Source organism: Diceros bicornis (genome assembly GCF_020826845.1).
Source record: "Diceros bicornis minor isolate mBicDic1 chromosome 3 unlocalized genomic scaffold, mDicBic1.mat.cur SUPER_3_unloc_1, whole genome shotgun sequence".
Classification (NCBI taxonomy): domain Eukaryota; kingdom Metazoa; phylum Chordata; class Mammalia; order Perissodactyla; family Rhinocerotidae; genus Diceros; species Diceros bicornis.
The window spans coordinates 1,197,483-1,224,964 of record NW_026690897.1 but is presented as its reverse complement, the minus strand read 5'-3'; the positions used below and the strand labels follow the sequence as shown (position 1 = coordinate 1,224,964).

At 41.0% G+C, this 27,482-nt stretch overlaps 1 long non-coding RNA gene across 6 annotated transcripts; it reads left to right on the top strand.

The window, feature by feature from the left end:
• The first annotated feature begins 222 nt into the window (after window positions 1-222).
• Window positions 223-26,701, top strand: LOC131401986 (uncharacterized). 6 transcript variants are annotated; one of them, XR_009218165.1, is made up of 4 exons: window positions 223-528; window positions 6,841-6,903; window positions 15,001-15,112; window positions 16,552-16,667. It is a non-coding gene; the product is annotated as an uncharacterized LOC131401986 (long non-coding RNA). The 6 variants fall into 6 exon arrangements; XR_009218164.1 differs by having other exon boundaries at window positions 16,526-16,667; XR_009218167.1 differs by lacking the exon at window positions 16,552-16,667 and adding an exon at window positions 15,425-15,557.
• The last annotated feature ends 781 nt before the right edge of the window (window positions 26,702-27,482 follow it).

Below are 27,482 nucleotides of genomic sequence, written 5' to 3'. Positions count from 1 at the left end.
CCTCCCCTCCGCGCGCTGGCCCGAGGCGGCGCGGGGCGAGCGTGGCGGCGGCGGCATGCGCCAGGCCTCCGCACGGTCCGCGCCCCTGGCGAGCCCCGGCTACTAGGAGAGGCTGGGCCGCCTCCAGCGCGGGCTGCGGGACAGGTACGGCCTACCCGAGGCGGGGGCGGGAATCGGCCGGCGCCCAGGGTCGGCTGGTGCCCTGCCCTTTGTCCGTCCCACTCGCCCCGCCCGTGGTTCCCCTGGGCCTGGGTCCGCCCGCGACGGCCCCCAAGCTCCCACTGGGGCCTGGAGGACAGAGTTTACCGGAGAGACCCCCTTGTTGGAGATCTCCCGCTGAAGGACGCGGCCGCGTCGCTGAATTTGCCCGGAAGGGGGAGTAGGAGTTCTCCTGCCTGTCACTCTCAGTCAAGCCTCGTGAATTTCTCTCGTTCCCTTCTACACGCGCCCTCCGCAGTCTCTTCAAATTGTCATCCCACCCTGACAGCTGCACTGCATCAGTGGTGACAGGTCCAGGAACGCAGGCAGGTGAGTGTGTGTGTGTTTGTCAAACATATGCCCTATTTAAATGCGGGAGACTTTTTGAGGGCCATAGTTCCAGCGAAGGGATGAAATTTCCAGACAGAGAAGTCCAGCTTCTGGAGTATGTATGATACCTTGATTAAGACATGAAAGATGAGAACCGCTGAAGACAGCTAGATCTAAGAGCACATAAAGAAAGAAAATTAAAAAGCACTTTGCTATAAATAACCACATAAAAGATAAGTTGTTGGAACTATTATTTAGCTGCTATATTAATTGGTGTTGGAAATCTCATGAGTTGACAAGAAAGGAAATAGATGTTTGGATCTCTTGATAAACAAAAGGTTTAATGAGTGTTAAAGTTACAAAATCATTTTAGTGAAGAGAGCTGTGTGTGTGTAACAATGCTAAAATGACAACAATAGTTACGTGTAAGGTAAAGGCAGAAGTAAGTGGTTTTGAAAAGGAAGGAATTATATTGGTTTTATGCTAGATTTAATTTTTGTCAAATATTTTTAGAGCATCTACAACAGGCCTCCTTAATTGTCCTCACCATATTTTACTCTTTAATCTTTTTCTACATCCTATTTTCTTTCTGACATACCGCCACTCACCCACCCCAGGAACCTCCTCAACTCCAGCTTTTGAAAAATCACTTCCTTCAGTGGCTTCCCTGCACTAAGTATTGATCAGCCTGTTCCCTAACTCATGCAACGTCGGCATTCTTAAAGGACTCTAGATAGTGGCTTGAGTGACTTGCTCCCTGCCTAGATGGAGAATTCCAGGAGCTCAGAAACCATATCTAGCTGAAGCTTTAGCTGATAATAGAGTACCTTAGGTGGAGGAGGGGCTTGATATATGTTTGTTAAAGGAATGGAAGAAATCCCAAGTCAACCAGCTAATGTCCAGGAGGTATAAATGTCTTGTATAGAACATTAGCCACACATTGCCACCAAATAATGACCATGTTCCAGTCAACCAGGAAGAGTGGACAGTGTGGTATTTCAAAGATGATATTGTGTCTGCGTATACTTGATAATTAAAAGACAAGACATTGCTCTGTGCATCAGTACACTTAAACTGCTTTTTCTTAAAGAAAAAAAACCCAGTTTCTTTAATGTTGTTTGTTAGGTTGTGTTTAAAATGAAACCATTGGGGCCAGCCCCATGGCTTAGCGGTTAAGTGCGTGCCCTCCGCTACTGGCGGCCGGGGTTCGGATTCCGGGCGTGCACCGACACACCACTTCTCTGGCCATGCTGAGGCCACGTCCCACATACAGCAACTAGAAGGATGTGCGGCTATGACATACAACTATCTACTGGGGCTTTGGGGAGAAAAAAAAAAGGAGGAGGATTGGCAATAGATGTTAGCTCAGAGCCAGTCTTCCTCAGCAAAAAGAAGAGTATTAGCATGGATGTTAGCTCAGGGCTGATCTTCCTCACACACACACACAAAAAAAAAAACCCATTATATATAAGATTAAATACATTAAAAGAAATCACCAGGGGGAAGAACAATAAGAATAATAAAATAATTTTTTGTGTGTGTGTGTGAAGATCAGCCCTGAGCTAACATCTGCCAATCCTCCTCTTTTTGCTGAGGAAGACTGGCCCTGGGCTAACATCCGTGCCCATCTTCCTCCACTTAGATGGGATGCCGCCACAGCATGGCTTGACAAGCAATGCGTCAGTGCGCGTCCGGGATCCGAACCCACGAACCCCGGGCCGGCGCAGCGGAGCGTGCGCATTTAACAGCTTGCGCCACCAGGCCGGCCCCTAAAATAAATTTTAAAATTTCAATTCTGCTCCAAGGTTCCTTAACCATTTTGAAAAACTAAAGTTTGGTTTATAGATTCAAACCAATTTAAGCTATTGTCCCATCCCCAAAGTGAAATCTTATACTGAAGTCCAGCTCCAAGTTAAAAAGCAAACAAACAAATAATAAAACAAATTCACCTCTGGGTGTGGGTGTAATTTTTTTCTTTACATTTTACTAATTTATTTTTATTGAGGTCACGTTGGTTCGTAACATTATATAAATTTCAGGTGTATATCATTATATTTCGACTTCTGTATAGAGTCCATCGTGTTCGCCACCCAAAGTCTAGTTTCCATCCGTCACTGTACACATGTCCTGCTTTACCCCTTTCACCCTCCCCACACTCCTCTTCCGCTCTGGTAACCACCAATCTGTTCTCTGTACTGTGTGTGTGTTCGTTTTTTGAGTTGTTTTTTTTTTTAACTGCTTTTTGACTCTGTTCTCTTAGAATAATAGCTTAGTTACCCCAGGCCTTTAGTTATTTGTATCTCTTAGCCCAAGTTCTAAATTTTAAAATGTCACTGGTTCAAATGGCATTCTTTTTGAACTAAGTTCATTGTGAGTTATCATTTTTGCTTCCTGTGCTAGGAACACCTGGCTGTTTATAGTCCTTATGGTATAATAACTGTGTAATGATTATTACTTAATGTTTAACACTTAATGCTTTAACTATTAAGCAAGGTGAGGCTGTTGAAATTGTATAAGGAATTTGAGTCAAATTTTATAGCCTATTCATGGTTCTGCCTTTGGAGGTTGGTTTTATTTTTAAGTCAGTACAGATATGTTGCTGTGTATACTCATTTTTCATTTTAAAAGTCCATGACTAACTCTAATGCATAGTTAATAAGTACAGAGGCTAATAATTTTGGATACACAGAAAAGTGCGGTAGAAACATGGAAACCTGGGTTCCAGTCTGTGAACTGTTGTGTGACCTTGAGCAGGTCGTTCAGCCTCTCTGAACCTTGGTTCTTCACAGAAATGAGAGGCCTTGACTAATATGTAAAGTATGGCCACAGATTTTTTTTTTCTCTAGTAAATAAAGAGCCTCAAAGTAAAAAAGTTGAAAGCTGTAGTTTTGTGAAGCAACAGATAATGAATATCATTGTCTGTACCCTATTGGAGTGTTTGAATGTACCTGTTTTTCGTAACCAATCCCGCTGACCACAAGGACCATTGTCTCCTAAAGCTCCAGAAATTTACAGGCTACGACCTTGGGTAGTCACAGCTGCTTTATCAGTCCACAGATTTCCTGGGAGTGAGAGAGAAAAACAACCTGCCCTTTCTCAGCCCTCTTAGAGGTGGGTCATTGCAATGTTAGCTGGTCTAATAACTGGGCTTTTCCCTTGTACTTGGTGTGTTTCTAGCCCAGATTGTCTTAGCTGTAGTCACACATAGATGTAATTTTATATTCTGAATTTTTTCCTTTTTGTATCAGTGTTTTCTTTGCATTGTGGGAATGTCGTTGAATCTACAAGAGCCTGATGGAATGACTCTGTACAGTGCATATAGTGCCACAAGTGTAGTAGAAACATGTAAGTGGAGTTGACACTTACAATTATATAAAAACATCTGTTTAAAAGGCCCATTAACCAGCCCCAGTGTTTTCAATACCAATATTGATTCAGGGTGAGATATCGTAAAGGTCCAGAAATTGACGCTGAGGTATTAGTTGAGTAAAGCTGAAGATGATATTGATACAAAAACTGAATAACAGGTGGCTTAAAAGGAGGAAACTAGACCACATACTACACTTTAAGGACCACCCAGCTGTGTAAAACTTCGAAAGGTCCAAGTGAGGGGTGCAGGTGCCTGAAACCGTTGACAGTGGGTACATATCCCGGGGCTGGATGTTCCAAAGATTCTGAAACAGAGATTTAATCTGTAGGAATTGCAAAATGATCCTCCCAATAATCCTTTCTCTGGCTTTTTATTGGGGTAGATATCTTGTTTTAAGTTTTAAATTTAAAACATATGAAAGACAGCACTCAGAGGCACTGCTGCATGGATGTTGAGGTTAGAAAATGGGCCTGTGATGAAGAGTGAATTAGAGTAGCATCATTTTGCCTGGAATAGAAGGCCAAGAGGTGTTTGTGGTTTTTCAGTGTAGGAAGTGTCATGCTAGAGAAGAAGTTTGACCAGTCTGTCCCTACTGGAGATAGAGCAAGAACAAAGAAGTTTTATGTTCTTTATTAAAAAGAACTTGCTGCTCGTGAGGTGGTGGATTCCCAAAGAGACTGTGGTCCTTCTTCACTAGAAGTCAGAGGTAAATTGTTACAATTATTTTGAAATGAGTTCAAGCTTACAGAAAAGTTGCAAGTAGAGGACAAAGACCTCTAATATTTCCCTCACCCAGATTCCTCAACTCTTAACATTTTGTTATATTTTCTCTTTCTCTTTCTATCTAAAATTATTAATCTTTTCTGAACCATTTGAGAACTGGTGCCCCATCACTCCTAAGCACTCCAGTGCATAGTTCCAAAAAGCAAGGGTGCTCTCTCTGTGATCACCATATAACCCTCCCAGTCAGGAAATCAATGCTGATATACCAATCCACAGACCCCAGTCAAATTTCACCAACTGTCCTAGCACTGTCTTTTTTATCGTCTGGTCCAGGAGTCCATCTGTGAACCCATTTGCCATGTCTCTTCAGTCTCTCCCCATCTGTGCCTATTCCTCAGTCTTTCCCTGCCTTTCCTGTTCCTGACAGTTTCATAGAGAACAGCTTTCATTCTGGAGAGTGAGCCTCAAGCTGGGTCCATCTGATGTTTCTTCATGACCAGATTCCAGTCATGCTTTCTTGGCAGAAATTCCACAGAAGTAAAGCATGACATCAGAGGCACAAGGTCATAGATGCCTTTAAGGGTCTGTCTCATAATTTAGTGACGAATTGCTCACTCTGTCCGGACATTCATTTTTCATGAACTAAATATCCTATTGATCACTGAACCTTAGAAGGGAGGAAAGTGACAAATAAAAATTTCTAACGTGGAAGCAATTATACCATATTTCTTTCACTTCTCTTCTGAGTTCAGTCTTCTTAATGAGAAAATAAAGATCTGTGTGAAGCTATTAGATTAAAAATTTGTTTCTGTAATTTTTTTTCTTTTAATTATTTTTCCTTTTTTTTTAACGTAGGCATACCCCAACTGAGGAAGAGATTATTCCCCAAGCAAAGATTCAGTGTTTGGATTTTGGACCCCATTTTCCCATTAAAAGAATTTTGGTTAAATGATGGTTTCCATTCTAGATTATGCTAAGCAAAGAAATTTACTTAACCTATAATTTAGCTAACAGAGTAACTTTTGGGCTTTTTTTTTTTCTCTGAAGGAAAACAGAAACTAATAATTAAGAGCTCACAAATGGAATGTGGGCTCAGCCCCTGTCCCTCAGGGGGCCAAGCTAGGCTCACCTTCTGTTGGACTCCTTGTCATTGATTCAGTCTTTTCTTTAGCATTTTTCTCTCAGACATTATGTGATTTCTCTTTTGGCCTTTAGTTCTTGTTAACTTAGATTCGCAGTTTGGCTTCAGTTAGATGGGATTGAAGCTGGTACTTTGGTGGTGGTTGAGCGGGGCCCTCTGTGGTTAAACTTCCCAAGGACTCTTTTTGGGACTGAGATGGCTTCTCATTTAGCAGTTTTACCCCTAGCCCCTTGGTTTTGGCTGCTACCACCCCTGCTGCCCAGTTTCCCCTACCTCTTGCCCAGGCTGGGTGTGCAGGGTAAGCTCTGTCCTCTAGCTGACTGCCAGCACTCACCTGATCATCACAGGATAGCAGTCAGTGACAAATCACGGCGATGTTACAAAGTTGTAAAAAGAAATCCCCCCAAATTTGAAGTAATAGTGTTAGGGGGCCTAGTCTTCATTAAATGTGAGTGAGGGCAGGTCTACTTTTCAGAGACCTCTTCCTAACTCAGCTACTTGGCTCTGCCCAGGCGTGTCTAGTTGGGAACAGAGCAAGCCACCAGTCTTCAATCTAGGGTGGATTTGTGGAGGCATTGTGTCCAGACCTGGTGGGATCCCCATCACTCAACTGTCACCGTCTCAGAGAAGTCTGGCCATATCATATTTTACATATTTATCTTGTTTATTGTCTCTCCTTCCCCCTAGAATGTCAGCTGCCTGAGGGCAGGGGCCTTGGTTGGTGTACACCGGATTAGTCTCCAGACCTAGAACTGTGCCTGGCTCATCATGGCACTCAAGAAATACTTGCTGAGTGATTGAACCTGCTTCCCAGCCTTTTCTTACTGTATTTCCCCATTTACTTTGAGAATCTTGTTTTTGCTTCATTTCAGTGTCCTTTTTGCTTTTTAGACTTCCGTGATGACTGCTAAGTATTTTTGTCTTGAGTTTCAAACGCAGCTGGCATTTTCTGCTTCTTAGAGAGGCCAGAGAAGCATTCTTACAAAGGTGTGATTTCAAAGGAGATCATGTTCTAAATCCAACTGCCTATTACTTATCAGTGTAATTATTCATAAAACATTTTCTTTCTGTATTATAGTGAAAAGAAGAGATTGGACCTGGAAAAGAAACTTTATGAACATAATCAATCTGATATATGCAGGTAAGAAAGGACAGCGGTAACAGTTTTTAAACCAATTTGCATATGTTAGTCAATAAAAATTTAACCCTAATATATGTTAGAAATACCATAGTTACAGTACTTTTACCATTCTCTTATTTCTGCTGTGTAGTAGTTTCACCTAAACATTGCAATTTAATATAATCACTGTCAAATGTAAGAATAAACTTGGTTAAAATTAGTATAAGATAAAAATTATCTTCTTTTCATCATTCAGTATTTGTGTTATCTCAGGAAGCTATTTTGCTTAAATGTCTTAAGAATAAGATGGATTATAGGCCGGCCCAGTGGCATAGTGGTTGAGTTTCCGTGCTCCGCTGCGGCAGCCCGGGGTTTGCTGGTTCAGATCCTGGGTGCAGACCTACCTACGCATGGCTCGTTAAGCCGTGCTGAGGCAGCATCCCACACAGAAGAACTAGAAGGACCTACAACTAGGATATACAGCTATGTACTGGGGCTTTGGGGATGAAAATTAATTAATTAAATAAATAAATTTAAAGAAGAAATTTTGAAAAAAAAAAAGAAAGATGCCTTGTGGTCTTTCTTTCTTTTTGGCCACAATTTAAACACCTTGAGCCTGTGTATTGATTAAGGCGTAATTGCTGTAGCTGGCCCTTCAACAAACTGTTGTAGGCAGGGTTACATGGTGTCTCACTTATTCCTGGATATATGATAATGACAGTTAAAATTACTATGAGCAGTGGATAATATACGTTATCCTTTTTATGTTACTTAATCTAATATTAAGAGCAAAATGTTAATATTTTTAATTCTATTTTATAGAAACTGAACTTCATCCTTAAGCCAGATGTATGGTGTTACCTCCAATATTGTTCATATGAAAAATTTCTGGCTATTATAGCATTTAATCTGTGATTTATTTACATCATAATATGAGTGAGAAATGAAAACATCTCATCCAGAAGAGAGAGAAGCCAAGAATATTTTAAAACCAAATCATCTATCTATTCCATTTATTTCCTCATCTTCAAGCTTATTCTTTGGTTTTAAGATTTAGTGTACTTCCAAAGGTACCAGTCAGGTAGCCATATGTCTCTAGTAGGTCTAGAGGAGACGAGAAGAGCCAGTGAGATGGTGGAAGAAGTAGCAGTGTTGTAGATGCCGTGGCCTCAGAAGTGGGCCCCAGGCTGAAGGAGTCCAGGGCAGCTGCCATTTTTCTAGCCTCTGGCTAACGGAGCAGAAGACAGGGTATAGACTTTTCCTGCACCCTATTCTTGGGTGGCTTCCTGGTGTAATGGTGGTGGGAGAGGTGAGGTGAGAGAAGAATGGGAACCTTTACCAAGCCATCATTTTGCTGAGTTTGTTCCCCTCGCTCAGCCTCTTGTTGCTTCCTGGAAGAGAGAAGGTATGATTTGCCAAAAATATGCTGTCTTTGACTGCCCGAAGGATAAAATCTAAACTGTCTAACATGGCTGTTTCAATCTGGTTCCCCACAGAAGGCAGAGTGTGAGAGGAGGGTTTGCATGTAGGTGGTAATTTGTAGGAAGTAGTCACATAAAACTGAAGAGGAGGGCTGGGCAGAATGAAGTAGGAGCTGATCACTGCTGTGGGAACCTAGGGTTCCATCCCTCCAGGTTTTCAGAGGAGCCATGTAGTCTGCCCCTCTTCTCCCCACAAGTGTCCACTGAAGGCAAGGAAGAAGGGGCTGTTTACCTACTGGTTCCTGACCCCTGTTGGTCAGGGCTGTCCCAGGAGGTGTTGACTCCTCACATCCAGGCTTTCCGTGCTGCAGCCCTGGTAGCACCTGATGCACCTGACGCAGGTGCTGCCAGGTTCACTGCATACAGCAGGTTGCTGCAGCTGTGGCTGGTAGAAGAAAAGGTGGGCCAGGAGGATGTGAGGAGGACATGAGAGGTGTCTGGTACAGGGGCTTCCCAGACCCTCCATTATCTGCCCTGGTTTAATTCTCATCATCACCACCCTTGCCAGCCTCCCCCTAAAATTCTTCATGGACCAAAATTCCAGTTTCTGAAGCATGACCAGATCTTTTGTAGCACAGTGTAAGCAGGTAGGCTCTGTCTTCAGGCGCCTCAGTTCAGTCCAAGTCCCACCACCTCTTCGCCCTATGACCTTGGGATGATTACTTCAACTTTCTGTGCGTCCATTTCTTCATCTGTCAAATGGGGATAAGGATATTTATGAGAACTTAATGAGTTAATACATATAGAACCTTAAAGCAGTGTCTGATCCAGAGAGTCAATAATTTATTATTCATCATTATTTTTGTCAATATCATCATTATTCTTATTTATTACTTTTGAGCCTTCTAACATGCTAGTTCCCCTGCCTGAATGTTCTCCCCTCGTCTTTTTACTCTTGCTTTCCCCAATTTTGGGTTAACTCTTACCCATCCTTCAGGTCTTAGCTGAAAAGTAATTTCCACTGTGAAATCCTCCTTGAGTCCTTCTGCTAGGTTAGGGTGTCCAGTCTGTCAGGGTCCCTGACAGGTATTGTACTTACCTGATTGTTTTCCCTGTTGATCCTAGCTGAGTGGCTTTCATATTCATCTTCAGAGCCCTGAATATATGAATGATTGCACGGATGCGTGGATGAGTTGCTTATGTGGTCAGCTTTGAAGGTTATTGTGGAGGCAAGAATGAAACTAGAATTTGGATGGAGAAGGCATGGTTACTATTGTACCTGTTCCAGGTGGACACTGGCCACCCCTGGCAGCTTTACCAAGTGCCTGCATGTGAAAGATAGTACATTTGGGTCTTCCTCCATTACTGTTGCTTGTGTCGAAAATGGCAGATATGGGCAGCAGTAAAACCAGTCTCAGGTTTTTTGTTCAGAAGGAAAAATGGGAACAGCCAACCAAGATTAAAGCACAGTATTAGCATGGTAAGGAAGTTTTTAAAAATTATTGGCCCAGGGGTAGCCTGTTGGTTAATTTTGGACGTCTCCAGTATCTTTGCAAATCTGTGTTTTGAGGGTGAACGTTTTTGTGGTATTTAACTTATTTTTGCTTGCTAAAAGAATGTTGAATAATTTATTGAGCCAAGAATAGAAATGCTACATACCGGGTACTCTTTTATGATTTAAATACTTGTAAAGGAGAAAGAGCTAGAATTAGCAGTGTTGGTTCTTTGAGAAGAATGGGCTGCACAACTTGAGCTATGCAGCATTACACTTTTGATGACAGTCTCTAAAGGTTTTTTCACAATTTGAGTAAAGTTACAGTCCATATATTATTATAAAATATTTGGGAGATAATGTCAGCATCATGATGGAGCAAGCTCTCCCCTTAGACTCTCCCCACTAAGATACAACAAAAAGGACATTCATATACCAAAAGAGGACACTCACACAACACAAAAGACATCTGAGAGACCCACCCAGCTATACATCTGAACGTGGAGGTGCTGGACACCCCCCCAGAGGAAGTGGAAGGAGGTAGGGAGAGCTCCTCTTGCTCCCCAATGGCAGTGACCTCGGGACCGCATGGCTTGCAGAGAGAGGGGGAGAGGCGACCCTCTGTGGGAAAACTGTGACTCTCCAAGTTCGCTCACAGCCCATGGGAAACCCCCACACAGAGGTGACTGAACTGTTGAGGGGTATCTTCATCAAGCTAGCACCCCAGGAGAGCAGATAGCAAAGGAAGAGCGAGAAGCCCCTGGGATTGGGCAGGCAAAAGAAAGCATCCCTCCCCCTGTCCCGTGCTCCAGCACAGCCAGTCGGCCAAAGTATCCATGGATCACTGTGGGCTCAGAATATACAGCTCTTGACCCCCACCCAATGGTGGCAGGTGGAAGCTGCAACCAGATACTATCATGCGGAGACACAAATCCACACCGTCAAACAGTGTGAAAAAATATATTAAATATCCAGACCAGAAGGAAAGTGACAAGCACCCAGAAGTCAATCCTGAAGGCACAGAAACCTATAATCTAAATGACAGAGCATTCAAAATAGCTATCATGGGGGCTGGCCCAGTGGAGTAGCGGTTAAGTTCACACGTTCTGTTTTGGCGGCCCAGGGTTCGCCAGTAGGTATCCTGGGCGCGGACCTACTCACCGCTCCTCAGGACGTGATGAGGCTGCATGCCACATAGAAGAACTAGAAGGACCGACAACTAGGATATATGACTGTGTACTGGGGCTTTGGCGATAAAAAAGAAAAAGAGGAAGATGGCAACGGATGTTAGCTCAGGGCCAATCTTCCTCAAAAGAAAAACAAAACACAAAATAGCTATCATAAAAAGGCTCTATGAGTTACAAGAAAATACAGATAGACAGTTCAATGAAATGAGGAACTTCTTCACAAAAGAGATTGAAACTATAAAGAAAGCCGGTCAGAAATGTTGGAGATGAAAAACACAATGGAGGAGATAAAGAAAAGTCTGGAATCTTTAAAGAACAGAGCTGAGAGTATGGAGGATAGAATTAGAAATCTAGAGGATAGGAATGCAGAAATGCTCCAGATGGAGGAGAAGACAGAACTAAGCCTAAAAAAAAGAGAGGAAATTCTGCAAGAAATATCTGACTCATTTAGGAAATGCAACATAAGGATTATAGCTATTCGAGAAGGAAAAGAGAGGGGAAAAAGGAGCAGAGAGCTTGTTCAAAGAAATAATAACTGAGAACAGTCCAAACCTGGGGAAGTTTGAAGTTTTTCCAAACCTCTCCAAGGCATGTAATAGTAAAGCTGGCAAAAGTCAATGACAAAGAAAAAATATTAAGGGCAGCAAGGCAGAAGAGAGTAAGGTACAAAGGAACTCCTATCAGGCTCTCAGCGGATTTCACAGCAGAAACTCTACAGGCTAGGAGAGAGTGGAATGATATATTCAAAATTCTGAAAGACAAAAACTTTCAGCCAAGAATATCCAGCAAAAATATCCTTCAGATATGATGGAGAAATAAAAACTTTCCCAGATAAACAAAAGCTAAGAGAGTTCATTGCCACAAGACCCCCACTACAAGAAATGCTCAAGAAGGCCCTCATACCTGGAAAAAAAAAAGGGGGGGAGATACAAATCCGTGAGCAAGGAGAAAAATAGGTAAACAAAATCAGAAAAATTGAAGCTCTCTATCAGAACAGGTTAGCAAATACTTAATTATAACAGCAAAGATAAAGGGAAGGAAAACACCAAAAATAAATATAATCTTGTCATTTTAACCACAAACCATAACACAAGATGGAATAAGTTGGGACAATAATAACTTAGAAGGGGAAGAGGAAACGGATGGAATTGACTTAGTCTAAGGAAATAAGAGACTATCAGAAAACGGACTATCTCATCTATGTGATTTTTTATACAAACCTCATGGTAACTACTAAGCAAATAATCAGAACACAGACATGTATGATAAATAAAGAGAAAACTAAGAAAACCATCATAGAGAACTACCAAACTGAATTGGTAGTCCAAAACACACAGGACAAGAAACAAAGGAAGTGCAGAAGAACCAGAAAATAGGTGATAAACTAGTAGCATTAAGCCCTGATATATCAATAATAACTCTAAATGTAAATAGATTGAATTCTCCAATCAAAAGACACAGAGTGGCGGGATGGATTAAAAAACAAGACCCCACAATATGCTGCCTCCAGGAAACACATCTCAGCTCTAAAGACAAACACAGGCTCCGAGTGAAGGGATGGAAGGTGATACTCGAAGCTAATGGCAAATAAAAGAAAGCAGCTGTTGCCATACTTCAGACAAAGTAGACTTCAAGATAAAACAGGTAATGAGAGACAAAGAGGGGCAATATATAATGATAAAAGAGTCACTCCACCAAGAAGGCATGTCACTTATAAATATATATTCACCCAACAGAGGAACACCAAAGTACACACAGCAACTATTAACAAACCTCAAAGGGATATTAACAACAACACAATAATAGTAGGGGACTTTAACACCCCACTTACATCGATGGATAGGTCATCCAGACAGAAAGTCAATAGGAAATAGTGGACTTAAATGAAAAACTAGACCAGATGGACTTAATAGATATATAGAGAGCACTCCATCCAAACACAGCAGAATACACAGTCTTCTCAAGTGCTCATGGAACATTCTCGAGAATAGACCATATGTTGGGAAACAAGGCAAGCCTCCATAAATTTCAGAAGATTGAAATCATAATAAGCCAAATTTTATTCTTTTTGTTGCGATTGTAAATGAGATTGTATTCCTGAGTTCTTTCTGTCAGTTCGTTATTAGAGTATAGAAATGCAACTGATTTTTGTAAGCTGATTTTGTACCTTGCAACTTTGCTGTCGTTGTTGATTATTTCTAATAGTTTTCTGATGGATTCTTTAGTAGGGTTTTCTATATATAAAATCATGTCATCTGCAAACAGCGAGAGTTTCACTTCTTCATTGCCTATTTGGATTCCTTTTATTCCTTTTTCTTGCCTAATTGCTCTGGCCAGAACCTCCAGTACTGTGTTGAATAAGAGTGGTGAGAGTGGGCACCCTTGTCTTGTCCCTGTTCTCAGAAGGGTGGCTTTCAGTTTTTCCCCATTGAGTATGATGTTGGCTGTGGGTTTGTCATATATGGCCTTTATTATGTTGAGATACTTTCCTTCTATACCCATTTTGCTGAGACTTTTTATCATAAAGGGATGTTGGATATTGTCAAAAGCCTTCTCTGCATCTATTGAGATGATCATATGGTTTTTATTCCTCGTTTTGTTAATGTGGTGTATCACGTTGATTGATTTGCGGATGTTGAATCATCCCTGTGTCCCTGGTATAAATCTCACTCGATCATGGTGTGTGTTTTTTTTTTTTTTTTAAAGATTTTATTTATTTATTTTTCCCCCAACGCCCCAGTAGATAGTTGTCTGACATAGCTGCACATCCTTCTAGTTGCTGTATGTGGGACGTGGCCTCAGCATGGCCGGAGAAGCGGCGCGTCGGTGCGATCCCGGGATCGGAACCCGGGCCGCCAGCAGCGGAGCGCATGCACTTAACCGCTAAGCCACGGGGCCGGCCCTGTGTGATCTTTTTAATGTATTGCTGGATTCGGTTTGCCAATGTTTTGTTGAGGATTTTTGCATCTATGTTCCTCAATGATATTGGCCTGTAATTTTCCTTCTTTGTATTGTCCTTGCCTGGCTTTGGTATCAGAGTGATGTTGGCCTCATAGAATGAGTTAGGAAGTGTTCCATCTTCCTCTATTTTGGAATAGTTTGAGAAGGATAGGTTTTAAATCTTATTTGAATGTTTGGTAAAATTCTCCAGAGAAGCCATCTGGTCCTGGACTTTTATTTTTTGGGAGGTTTTTGATTACTGTTTCAATCTCTTTACATGTGATTTGTCTGTTCAGATTCTCTATTTCTTCTTGATTCAGTTTTGGAAGGTTGTATGAGTCTAAGAATTTATCCATTTCTTCTAGATGTCCAATTTGTTGGCATATGGTTTTTCATAGTGTTCTCTTATAATCCTTTGTATTTCTGTGGTGTCCATTGTAATTTCTCCTCTTTCATTTCTAATTTTATTTATTTGAGCCTTGTCTCCTTTTTCCTTAGTAAGTCTGGCTAAAGGTTTGTCAATTTTGTTTATCTTCTCAAAGAACCAGCTCTTTGTTTCATTGATCTTTTCTACTGTTTTTTAATGGTGACAAAGGGGCCATACTAATGTAAGGTGCTAATCACAGGGAAAATTTGGTGTGAAGTATATGGGAACTCTGTATTATCATCACAATTTTCTGTAAATCTAAAACTATTCTAACATTAAAATTTTATTTAACAATTTTTTAAAAATAAAGGCAGGGCTCCCTGATATCAATAAGCCTCGTGAAAATGCATTCATTAATAATCAGAGGAAGCACCCCCCACATGCTTGTACATGCACGCACACACACACACACACACACACACACACACACAAACTCGGGCACAGGGAGGGAGCCCCGGATCTGACTCTGACATCTCAATGAACAGATTCCAAAAAGCAATTACACTGCCAAGTATTATGCTAAAACAATTATTGAAATTGCTATTCAAAAACAGTTAATGGATTAATTAAGACAGATTGACCTAAAAGCTGATTTAAAATTAACCTGACCCGTGCATGCTATCTAGATAATGACTCTCTCCTATGAGCTAGCCTCTCATTAAAATCAAATTCCACTGGGAGAAATTACACACTTGCACCGTGATTGGGAAGAACAGGCCGCGTTCACTCAACCACTGATGGAACTGGAGGGTCATCAGACGAGGTAAATGGAAATGAGTGTCCTGTCCTTCTAGGTGTGCTGCGATCTGTCTCAGTAACAAGCCACCTCCCTCCCATTTTTCCCTTTGAAAATGATGGAAACTCATTAAAATTGCGTCAGCTCAGGACCCCAAACCACTAGGTGCCTGAGTGGGCACATCTGAAGCTTCCAAAGGGAAAGATCGGAAGGGAGGGGCCGTGGGCTGGGGTCCCGTGGACGCACTGCGGGCAGGGAAGGGAGCTGAGCAGCTCTGAAAATGAGGCCCCTCAAGCACTTGAGGAAACTCGATGGCTTCTACCCCTCGTTTCTCTAAAGGTGAGAAAACCCATGCTTGTTGGAGACCAAACTCCAGGCGGGTGGCAGAGGCAGGAGCTCTTTTCAGCGTAATGCTTTTCCCCACCCAGCACCTTCTCCTTTCCACTGCCGTATCCAGATGGAAAGAACTCATGGTGAGGTTTTTGGGTCTACAGGCCTGGATCACACCTTGCTCCTGAGTTTAGCCCAGGGGTGTCCCAGTCTGAGTGAGCAGTTTTCACTTGTCCCCATATCCCTAGCCGGCTGCCTGCCACTGGCTAACCTAGGATCCTGTGGTGTGTGCGCCCATGTTGGGGGACGCACCTGAGAAGGCCCGCCCTGCTGGAGGAGGGTCATGGGCACCCCTCCCTCCAAGGGCCCTGGCTCCTGGCAAGAATGTCTCAGCTGATGTCTGGAACACAGGGGTGTAGGCTCCTTGTTCCTTGTAAACCCCTGGAGTTACTTTGATAACATTTTTTTAAATGGATCCCCTGCTCAGCATTTTTATGAGATAAAGAATTTCCCCCATTAAAATTATTCAAGTTTAGTAATAATATATTATTGGGACAAGCAGGAAAACACAGGATGCTCCAAAACGATCCATTACTTGGAGGATTTTAAAATTCTAATGAGAGAAACCACTCTCTCTCATTGTTCATCCTCTTGGCCATCAGCAGGATTAGTCTGGGAGAAGGACAAGGCAGGAATTGGGTACATTCCTTATTTATCCCTCTGATTTCTCCAGAGTTTTTCTTTTCTTCAAAGAGAAATCTCTGGGCTCTGCAGGGCTTGTCAGTGGTGATGTCAGGCAACTCTGAGACTGTGCAGAGCAGGAGGATGAGAACAGGGGAGGGAGAAGAGGAAGAGCTGGGACCATCACTTCCCATCACAGGCTGAGGCTGAGTTAATCTCCACCTAGGTCAGGATCCCAGGAATCGGATGTCATCGGCCTTGTCACACCGTGGGGGTTGGGAACAGAGAACAGCCAAGTCGCCACGGCCACTTTCAGAGAAATAAACAAAGTGGGAGGGCACCACTGGGAGCCAGTTTGAAAATGGTCACTAATGTGAAATAATAAGACACACTTTTCAGAAAAGTGAAGACAATTCTTTTGGTTCTCAGACTCGCAAACACCGTGTGTTCTTTAGGAGCAGACTGAAGCCGTTGACCTCTAGGGTGATTGTGAAAGGAATTTGGGCTCCGTCACTGTTTCTGAATAAGTCAGAACAGTCCAGCACTCACTCCTTGGCAGTGCGGAAGATGACCGGTGTCCAGGTGCTGGGGGGTTGAGACCTCTATCACTCAGGGCATCCTGCCAGGCAGAGGGGGCTGGCCTGGTGGCCACTAGACTTTTATCGGATGTGGGATTTGCAAATATTTTCTGCCATTTTGGATTGTGGATTATCTTTTTTCCTTCTTAATATTCTCCTTTTATACACAAAAGTTTTTCATTTTGAAGTCCGATTTGTCTAATTTTTCTTTTGTTACTTGTGCTTTTGGTGTTATATCTAAGAAATCATTGCCAAATTCAAGTCACAAAGATTTACTCCTATGTTTTCTTCTATGAGTTTTCTAATTTTGGCTCTTATATGTAGGCCTTGGATCCATTTTGAACTCATTTTGTGGATGGTGTGAGGTGAGGGTCCAGCTTCACGCTTTTGCATGTGGGTGTCCAGTTGTTCCAGCACCTGTACTAACTGTTTGTGGGTTTCTTCGGATTTTTCCTCATGTATGATTCTATCTGCATAAAGAGGCATAAAGAGGCAACTCTACTGCATTTCCAATTGTTGTGATTTTTATTTTTATTTTATTTCAAACTGTCTGTGCCTTTATATTTAAAGTGCAATTTTTGTAGATAGTATACATTTGGGTCTTATTTTTATATCCCTCCCGAGAATCTCGGCCTTTAACTGAACTCTTCAGTCCACTAATGTGTAAAATGATGAGCAAACAAGATGGTGGGATAGGAGTTTCAAGCACAGGTTGTTCAGCAACAGCCTTGAACAAAAAGAACAAAGTTGGAGGCATCACACTTCCTGACTTCAAAATATACTACAAAGCTATGGGGGCCAGCCTGGTAGCATAGTGGTTAAGTTCGCCTGCTCCACTTCGGAGGCCCAGGGTTCACAGGTTCAGATTCTGAGCGCGGACCTACACACTGCTCATCAAACCATGCTGTGGTGGTGCCCCACATACCAAAAATAGAGGAATATGGGAACAGATGTTAGCTCAGGGCTAATCTTCCTCACCAAAATATATATATGTATACTACAAAGCCATAGTAATCAAAACAGCATGGCACCGGCATTAAAACAGACACACAGACCGATGGAACAGAAGAGAGAGCCCAGAAATAACTCCATGCATTTATGGTAAATTGATCTTTGACAAAGTTGTCAAGAATACACAATGGGGAAAGGATAGTCTCTTCAACAAATAGTGTTGGGAAAACTGGTTTTGCACACATGGAAGAACTGAACCCTTACCTCACTCCGTATGTAAAAATTAACTCAAAATGGATTAAAGACTTAAATTTAAGACCTGAGACCATAAAACTATTAGAAGAAAATATAGGAGAAAAACTTGAGTTTGGTCTGGGCAATGCTTTTTTTGGACATGACCCCAAAAGCAGAGGCAACAAAAGTAAAAGTAGATTAATGGGATTCATTCAAACTAAAAAGCTTCTGCACAGCAAAGGAAATCATCAACAGAGTGAAAAGACAACTTACAGAATGGGAGAAAATATTTGCAAACTGTAATCTGATGAGGGGTTAATATCTAAAATATATAAAGAACTCATACAACTCAATAGCAAGAAACAAGTAACTCATCTGAAAAATGAGCAAAGGATATGAATAAACATTTCTCAAAAGAAGACATATGAATGGCCAACAGATACATGAAAAGGTGCTCAACATCACTAGTCATCAGGGAAATGCAAATCCAAACCACAATCAGATATCACCTCACACCTGTTAGAATGGCCATCATCAAAAAAACAAAAAATAACATGTCTTGTTGAGGATGTGGAGATAAGGGAACCCTTGTGCACCATTGGTGGAAATGTAAATTGGTGTGGCCACTGTGGAAACCAGTATGCAGGTTCCTCAAAAAATTAGCAATAGTATCAATAGAACACCTTGGTATGATTGATAGAACCAATCATTGTACATAAAACAGATCTGCACATATATGATAAATAAAAGAACGTAAGGGAAAAAATTAACAGTAGAACTACCACGTGATCCAACAGTCCCACTCCTGGGATATATCCAAAGGAAATGCAATCAGTATTTCAAAGAGATATCTGTACCCCCATGTTCACTGCAGCATTAATCACAGTAGTCGAGATATGGAAACAACCCAAGTGTCCGTTGACAGATGAATCGATAAAGAAGATGTGGTACATATACACAACAGAATATTATTCAATCATGAGAAAGAAGGAAATCCTGCCATTTGTGACAACACGGATGAGCCTGGAGGACATTAAGCTAAACGAAACAAGCCAGACAGAGAAAGACAAATATGGTATAATCTCACTTATACGTGGAATCTAAAAAAACAGAAAAACACATGGAACTCATAGAAGCAGAGATTAGAACGGTTACCAGGGGCTGGGGTTGAGGGGGGGAGATGGTGGTCAGGGGTACAAAGCTGCAGTGATGCGGGTTGAATAAGTCCAGAGATCTAACGTACAGCATGATGACCACAGTTAATACTACTGTGCTGAATACTTGAGATCCGCTAAAAGAGTAGCTGGGTGCTCTCATCACAAAAAAATGGTAACTGTGTGAGGAGATGAGGTGTCCATTAACTTGACTGAAGTAGTTATTTCACTACGTATATGTACATCAAATCAGCATTGGATACTTTAAAATATATAATTTTTATTAAAAATATATAAAATTAAAAATAAATAGCTATTGACATAGTTTTGGGTCTGTAACTTTATTTCCTTTCTCTATTCGTTTCCTCCAGTTTTTTCCCCTTTATTTGTCTTTTTAAAACTTTCCTACTGGTTTTTCCAAAGGAAGTAATGGAGACATGATTCACATGCCATAAAAGTCAAGTTTTTTTATTTTACAGTACTATTTGTTATGAACACATACATTCATAAACCACCACAGAAATCAAGACAGAAAACAGCTCTGCTGCTCCCAAAATTCCCTGTCTGCCCCTTGTGGCAGCCCCTCCTCCCCACTAGCCAACACTGATCTGCTCCCTATCAGTAGTTCTGCTTCTTCCTGAATCTCACAGGGATGGGATCACACACTATGTAACAACTTTTTGAGCTTTACCTTCTTTACTTAGCAGATTGTATTTGATAGTCATCCATTTCGTCTCACATATAAAATGCTTATTCCTTTTCATTACTGAATAATATTCCATTGGATGGATGTGCCACTTATTTACTAGCTGAAGAACATTTATATCTACAGTTTGTCTGTTTGGGTTGTTTCCAGTTTTTGGAAATTGTGAATAAATCTGCTATAAACATCAACATACAGATTTTTGTGTGAACGTAACATTTTGATTCTCTTTGACATATATCCAAGAATAAGATTACTGGATCAGAAAGATTACATGGTCAACATTTCTTTAACTTTACAAGCAACTCTCAAAATGTTTTCCAATATGGCTGAAACATTCTGCTTTCCCAGCAGGAGTGTACGAGCATTCTGGTTGCTCTGCTTCCTTGCCAGTACTTGATATTGTTGCTAATTTTTTAAGCCATTCTGAAAGGTGCACACATGTATCTCATTGTGGTTTTAATTTGAATTTCTCTGATGACTGATGATGTTGAGCATTTTTTCCTGTACTTTCATTCCATTTGTGTATCATTTTTGCTGAAGTGCCTCTTCAAATCTTTTGCCAATTTTTTACGAGGTTGTTTGTTTTGTTATTCAGATTTAAGAGTTCTTCATATACACCGAATAAAAAGCCTTCACAGATATGTGTTGCAGAAATGGTTTCTCCCAGTTTTTGACTTGTTTTCCTTCTCTCAACAGTGTCTTTTGAAGAGAAGAAGTTCTTAGTTTTGATAAAGTTTAACTAAACAAAATTTGTTATGGGTGTGCTTTTGGTTTCACACCTGAGAAATCTTTGCCTAATCCGAGGTCATGAATATTTTCTCCCAGAAGATTTATAGTTTTAGATTTTACACTTACTGCTATGATTCACTTTGAGTTAATTTTTGTATGTGGTGTGAGACATGGGTCCAAGGATTTTGGGGTTTTGTTTTGTTTTGAGTTATATATTATGGTGGATATTTTTGCATATGAATATTCCATTTTTCCAGTGCCTCTTTTTTAAAATACCATTCTTTCTCCATTAAGTTATTTTAGCAACTTTGTCAAATATCAATTGCTCATACATGTGTGGTTCTGTTTCTGGATTCTCTCTTCTGTTCCACTGATCTGTGTGTTTATTCGTTCACCAGCACACTATTGATTATCGTAATGTTATAATATGCCTGGAAAGCAGGTAGTTTAAGGCCTCCAACTTTGTTCTTCTTTTTCAAAATTGTTTTGGCTATTCTAATTACTTTGCCTACTCAAATAAATTGTAGAATCAACTTCATAATTTCTACCAAAAATATGCTGGAATTGTAATTGGTATAGATCAACTTAAGGAAAATTAATATTTAAAATACTGAGTCTTCCAATCCACGAACACTGTATATTTCTGCTGGGGTCTGAATGCTTATGTCCTCCCAAAATTCACATGTTGAAATCCTAACCCCCAAGGTTGAGAGTGTTAGAAGGTGGGGCCTCTGGGAGGTGCTTGTGTCATGTGGGTCGAGCCCTCATGAACAAGATTAGTGCCTTTATAACAAAAGAGGCTCCAGAGAGAGCCCTTGTCCCCTCCACCGTGTGAGGACACAGCAAGAAGGCACCAGCTATGAACCAGGAAGCGGGCTGTCACCAGAATGTGACCGTGCTGGCGCCTTGATCTTGGACTCTCAGCCTCGAGAACTGTGGGAAATAAATGTCTGTTGTTTATAAGCTATCCAGTCTGTGGGTTTTTTTATAGCAGCCCGAATAGACTAAGACCATTTCCCTGCTTATTGAAGTTTTCTTTTACTTCTTCCATCAGTGTTTTGTAGTTTTCAGCATAGAGATTCTACAGGCATATTATAGGATTTATTCCTAAATATGTTATGATTTTTGTTGCTATTGTAAGTTGCACTTTAAAAATGTCAATTTCTGGGGGCCGGCCTGGTGGCGCAGTTGTTAAGTTCGCATACTTCACTTCCACGGCCCTGGGTTCTCGGGTTCAGATCCTGGGCATGGATCTACACACTGCTCATCAAGCCATGCTGTGGCAGCATCCCATACAAAGTAGAAGAAGATTGGCACAGGTGTGAGCTCAGGGACCATCTTCCTCAAGCAAAAGAAAAAACATGTCAATTTCCAATCATTTATTGCCACTGTATAGAAATACAAATGATTTTCGTATGTTGACTTTGTATCCTATGACCTTGTTACACTCATTTATGAATTCCAGTAGCCTTTTTTTTTGCTATATTCTTAAGGATTTTTTATGTAGACAGTCATGTCATCTGTGAAAAAAGACAGTTTTACTCCTTCCTTTCTAATCTGTATGCCTTTTATTTGATTTTCTTGCTATTTCACACCAACTAAGAATCCAGTGGTGTTAACTGGGGACAATGAGAGCGGATGTCTCTGCCTTGATCCTGACTTACAGGGGAAGCCTTTAGTCTCACTGTTTGTGATGACTGCAGGTCCTCAGGGACACCTTGTATCAAGTTAGAGAAGTTCCCTCTACTTCTACTTTCCTGGACTTTTATAAATGGATGTAGAATTTCTTCAAATGCATTTTCTGCATGTCACATGATTTTCTTCTTTACTCTGGTGATGTGGTGGATTACATTGTTTTATTTTTTTGTCCTATTGGCTATTTTTTTTTTTCAGTCATTTCTCCAGGGTTCACAATCTCCATCTCTAACTTTTCCTATTCCACTTACAATGAACATTTTAGTACTTCAGGTAAAATATGGAAATAGTGCAGCCATATTGGGCCACCCCGCCCATCCTTTATGCTGTAGTAACTGTACGTACTGCATCTACATATCTTATGAACCTCAGAAGAAAATATTATCATTTTTTAAAGACTTTATTTTTTTAGAGCAGTTTTTGTTTCCCAACAAAATTGAGTGTTTGGTACATATATGCCCTGCTCCCATATGCACAGCCCCCCTATATCAGCTTTGCCCATCGGATGGTGTATTTGTTACAGATGACGAACCTGCACTGACATGTCATCATCACCCAAAGTCCACAGTTTACACCAGGTTCATTCTCGCTGTTGTGCATTCTGTGGGTTTGGACAGATGTCTGATGACATGTATCCACCATTACTGTGTCATACAGAATAGTTTCACTGCCCTAAAATCCCTCTATGCTCACCTATTCATCCTTCTACCCTCCCCATAATATTACAGTTTTTACTGTAAGTTGTGTGTATTATACAAAAGTTAGAAGGAGAAAGCAGAAAAAATGAGTAGCCTTTGACATTTACCTAGATATTTACCATTTCTGAAGCTACTTATTCCATTCTGAGGATCTGAGATTCCTTTTCTGGTATAATTTCCCTTCTCCTAAAGAATTTCCTTTAGCATCTTCTGTTGTAGAGATTTGCTGGTAATAATTTCTCTTAGTTTCTCTAAATCTGAAAATGCTGTCTTTCAACAGTGATTTTCGAAGGATATTTTTGCTGGATATACGATTCTGCATTGACAGGTCTTTTTTTCTCTCTCTCTCAACACTTTAAATCTCTTTTCTCATTCTCTTCTGGTCCCCATAGTTTCTGATGAGAAGTCAGCTATTAATCAAATCATTATTCCCCTCTGTGTGAAGTGTCATTTTTCTCTGTTGCTTCCAACATTTGCTTTTCGGCCTTGGTATCCAGCTGCTTGATCTGATGTGTCTCTATGTGGGACTGTCTTCATTCTGCTTGGTGTTAGTTGAGCATCATATTTGCAAATGTCTATCTTCCATCACTTGGATAATTCCAGCCACTATTTCTTCAAGTATTTTTGTCTGCACATTCTCTCTCTCCATTCCTTCTTTGAAGCAGACCACAAATATATTAAAGTTTGATCTTACTTAAGAGTGACTGAGGCTCTGTTATTTTTCCACCCTTTTTTCTTTCTATTTTCCATGTTAATTTCTATTGCTCTACTTAAATTCCATGTGAAGAATTTATTTCTAATATTGTATTTTTCAATTCTAAAATTTTCTTTTTTAAATTTTTCTGCTGAGATTTCCTACTCTTTCATTTTCTACAAGCATGTTTGTTTACCTTCACGGAGGATAGTTATGACAATCACTTTAAAATCTTTGTTTAATACTTATGCTTTCAGCCAAGATGAAATAACAGGGAACTAATTTACCCTTCTTCCCACAACAACTGAAAATTTTGGGGAACATATATGAAACAGTAGTTTTCACGCAGTGGGTCTCAGGCAGCAGAGTTCAGTGACCCCTGAGAGACCTGGAACTGATGAGGTGGGCCCTGTGATGGCCCTGCTGCCTGGAGAGAGAATTCCAGGCTCCAGCACAGGGAAGGAGAACCCAGGTGGACCCCTGAGCTCTCCCTGAGTTGAAGAGATGGCACTGGGTGTCCTGGGAGGCTGAGGTGACTAGAGCACATATGGAAGACCACCCAAGAAGTGAGAACTGCAGCAAGAGAGAACTTCACAGATTCTCCGTGGGCCCACTGCATCTTCCACTGAGTAATGACCAGTGCACCCATGTGAGGAAACTACCCAACACTACAGAATCAAACACCAAAATATTAGAGGAAATAATTCTTGGAGCTCACACAGACAGGAATGGTTTGGGTTCAACCAGTCCACACATGGCTTAGGAAAGCCCCATAACTCGCAGGAGATTGTGTCCAGTATTCAGAGTGGCCTCAGTGGTGGAACACAGTCAGCCCTGGACTAAAGGTTACTCAGATCCCACCTAACAAAGCTTAGAATCAGCTTGAATGTTTCCAATTGTTTCAAAGTAACACAACTCTGCCCCAGGAAACAGCTCAAGAATATTTTTAGGAGTACAAACTATCCAGGTTCCAACAACGAAAAATACACAATGTCTACCAGCCAACCAGAAATTACCTGGTATGCAAAAAAGCAGAAAAACACATCATGTAATGAGGAGACAAATCACTCAATTGATACTGACCACAAATAGCACAGATGACGTAATTCATAGACAAAGATGGGATGTTATTACTGTCATCATATTCCACATGTTCAAGAAGTTAGAGACAAGACTGACAATGTAGGGGGTCGGGGGTGGGTGAAATAGGTGAGGGGATAAGAGGTACAAACTTCCAGTCATAAAATGAATAAGTCATGGGGATGGGATTACATCATGGGGAACAAAGTCAACAATATTGTCATAACTTTGTATGGTGACAGATGGAACTAGATTTATCATGGTGATCACTTTATAATGTATATAAATGTCAAATCACTATGCGGTGCGCCTGAAACTATCATAATATTGTATGTCAATACTTCAGTAAAAAAAAGAAAAGGCTGATGATGTTAAGTAGAAATATGGAAGATAGGAAAAAGACCCAAAAACTTTTAGAGATGAAATGTCTGTAATTAAACATCTGTAATGAAAACTTACTAGATGAGATTAAGAGCAAATCCGTCAAAAGGTTAATGAACTTGAAGACATACCATAGAAACCATTCAAAATAAAATAGAGAGAGAAAATAGACCAAAGAAAATGAACAGAAAGTTAACTGCAGGACAACTTCAAATGGCCTAAAATATATGTAATCAGAGTCCCAGAAAGAGAAAGAAAACAGAAAAAACAATTTGAGGAAATAATGACTGAAAATTTTCCATATTAAAAAAAAAAAAACTATAAACCCACATATCCAAGATACTTAATGAACCCCAAGTCTAAGAAGTATGAAGAAGGCACATTATAATTAAATTGCTTAAATAGGGTGATAACAAGATAATCATGAAATCAGACAGGAGATAGAAAGACCTGCTGAGTGCAGAGGAACAAAGGTTAGAATGAAGGCAGATCTCTTACTGGAACTGAGGCCAGAGCAGAGTGAAGCAAGGTCTTCAGAGTATTGAGAAAAAAAGCTGCTAATTTATGATTCTATGCCTGGCAGCAAAGGGTACAAATAAGATAGAATATCAACTTTCTCAGACACACAAGAGCTGAGATAATTCACGGTCACCAGCGGATCAGCGCTGAGAGATGCTGAAGGAAAATGACACAATATGGAAACCTTATGTGAAGAAAGGGATAGAGAGCACTTTCTGTGGGGTATGTAACATGTCGAATAAAACGTGTGACAACATGGACACGGAGGCTGCAGTGGGGGTGGGAGAGTACTGTTGTGAGGTTGTTCAGGCGTCATGAAGTGGTCTGATATTATTTGAAGATAAACTGTGAAAAGTTAACGATGTTTACTGTAAACCCTAAGGCATGCACACACACGCATGCACACAGCAAAGACTTATCCAGAATAAGCCAAAAAAGATTAAATGGAATCATAAAAAATACTTAAATTATCCAAAAAAAAGCAGTCTAAGAGGAAAAAGCAAACAAAAAACAGATTGGTCAAATAAGAAACAAATCGCAGGATAGATTCAAATCTAACTATTATCAGCAGTAACATTAGATGACAGTGGTCTAAAAACCCCATTTAAAAGGCATAATTTGTCAGATTGAATAGGAAAGCAAACTCAACTACATGCTGCCTACCCCAAACCCACTTTAAATATAAAAACACAAATAAATTAAAAATAGAGAGTGGAAAAACATGCCATGCTAACACTAGTTGAAAGAAAGCTGGAGAAGCTATACTAATACTAGATAAAGCAGATTTCAGGCACAGTGAATATGACCGGGAATAAAGGAGGTCGTTGTGAAATACAAAAGGGTCCATTATCAAGAAGACATAATACAGACTGTTTATGCACCTAATAACCGAGCTTTATGGCACATGAAGAAAAATCCTTATCTGCCAGTTCCAACACCTGGGTCATCTTGGGATCTATCTCAGTTGATCCTCTTTTCTCTTAATAATGTGTCCCATTTACTTGATTTTTGGATGTTGGGTGATTTTGCACTGTGTCCTGGACATTATGAATGTGGTGTGGTGGAAATTCTGGATTCTGTTATTTTCCACCAATGACTGTGTCTCTTGGTTCAGCAGGTAGTGATCTCAGCTGGTCTTGAACCGCAAACTGGCTCCTGGCTGCAGCGCCAGCCTCAGTTCAGATCTTCTGTTGTTAGCGAGTGGCTTGCGCATGCGTGGCTCAGTCCGTCAGAAAGGTGAGGGCAGAGTCTGAAGTTTCCCCTGCACATTTCTTCCTCTCCTGCAATCCCCCTCCCTCTTCAGTGACCATGTCCGGGACTAGGTGCCTGGAGAAACTCAAAGGTGGGTTTGGAAGCAATTAACTGTTATTCCAAGCTGTTTCTTTTCCTTTTGTAGGTTAAGGAGATGTAACCACCAGCCATCCTGAAACTGACCAAATGAGGCACTCAAGGGAGATGTAACCACCAGCCATCCTGAAACTGACCAAATGAGGCACTCAAGGGAGATGTAACCACCAGCCATCCTGAAACTGACCAAGCCTCACCACAAGAGCTATGCCCATGACCTTTGCTTTATTTTTAATGCAAAGATCTCTCCAGGAGGAGCTTAGGCCTCATTATGTGGAAGCATGTTCTCCAACTGAGCCTGTGCTAGTGAATACCCCCACCTCTCCCTTTTGAATATTATTCCCCAACTGAAATAAAAGTTCCTGCTTCCCTTAGTTCTGGGACGCCATGACTTTGGAAATGATTCCTCACGGCCTCCTATTTGCTGCAAATACAGTTTACTTTGTGAGACAACTTCCACTGGTATAGTCTTATTTAACTCACCAGGAGGCGAGCCCACTTGGTTCGGTAACAAGCCCACTTGGTTTGGTAACAACCACAGCCCCCCAGTTTCATTTTTCTTGTTCTTGGGCTGTGAAGACTGTGGTTTTCCCAGAGCCACTGCCTCCCATGCCCTGCTC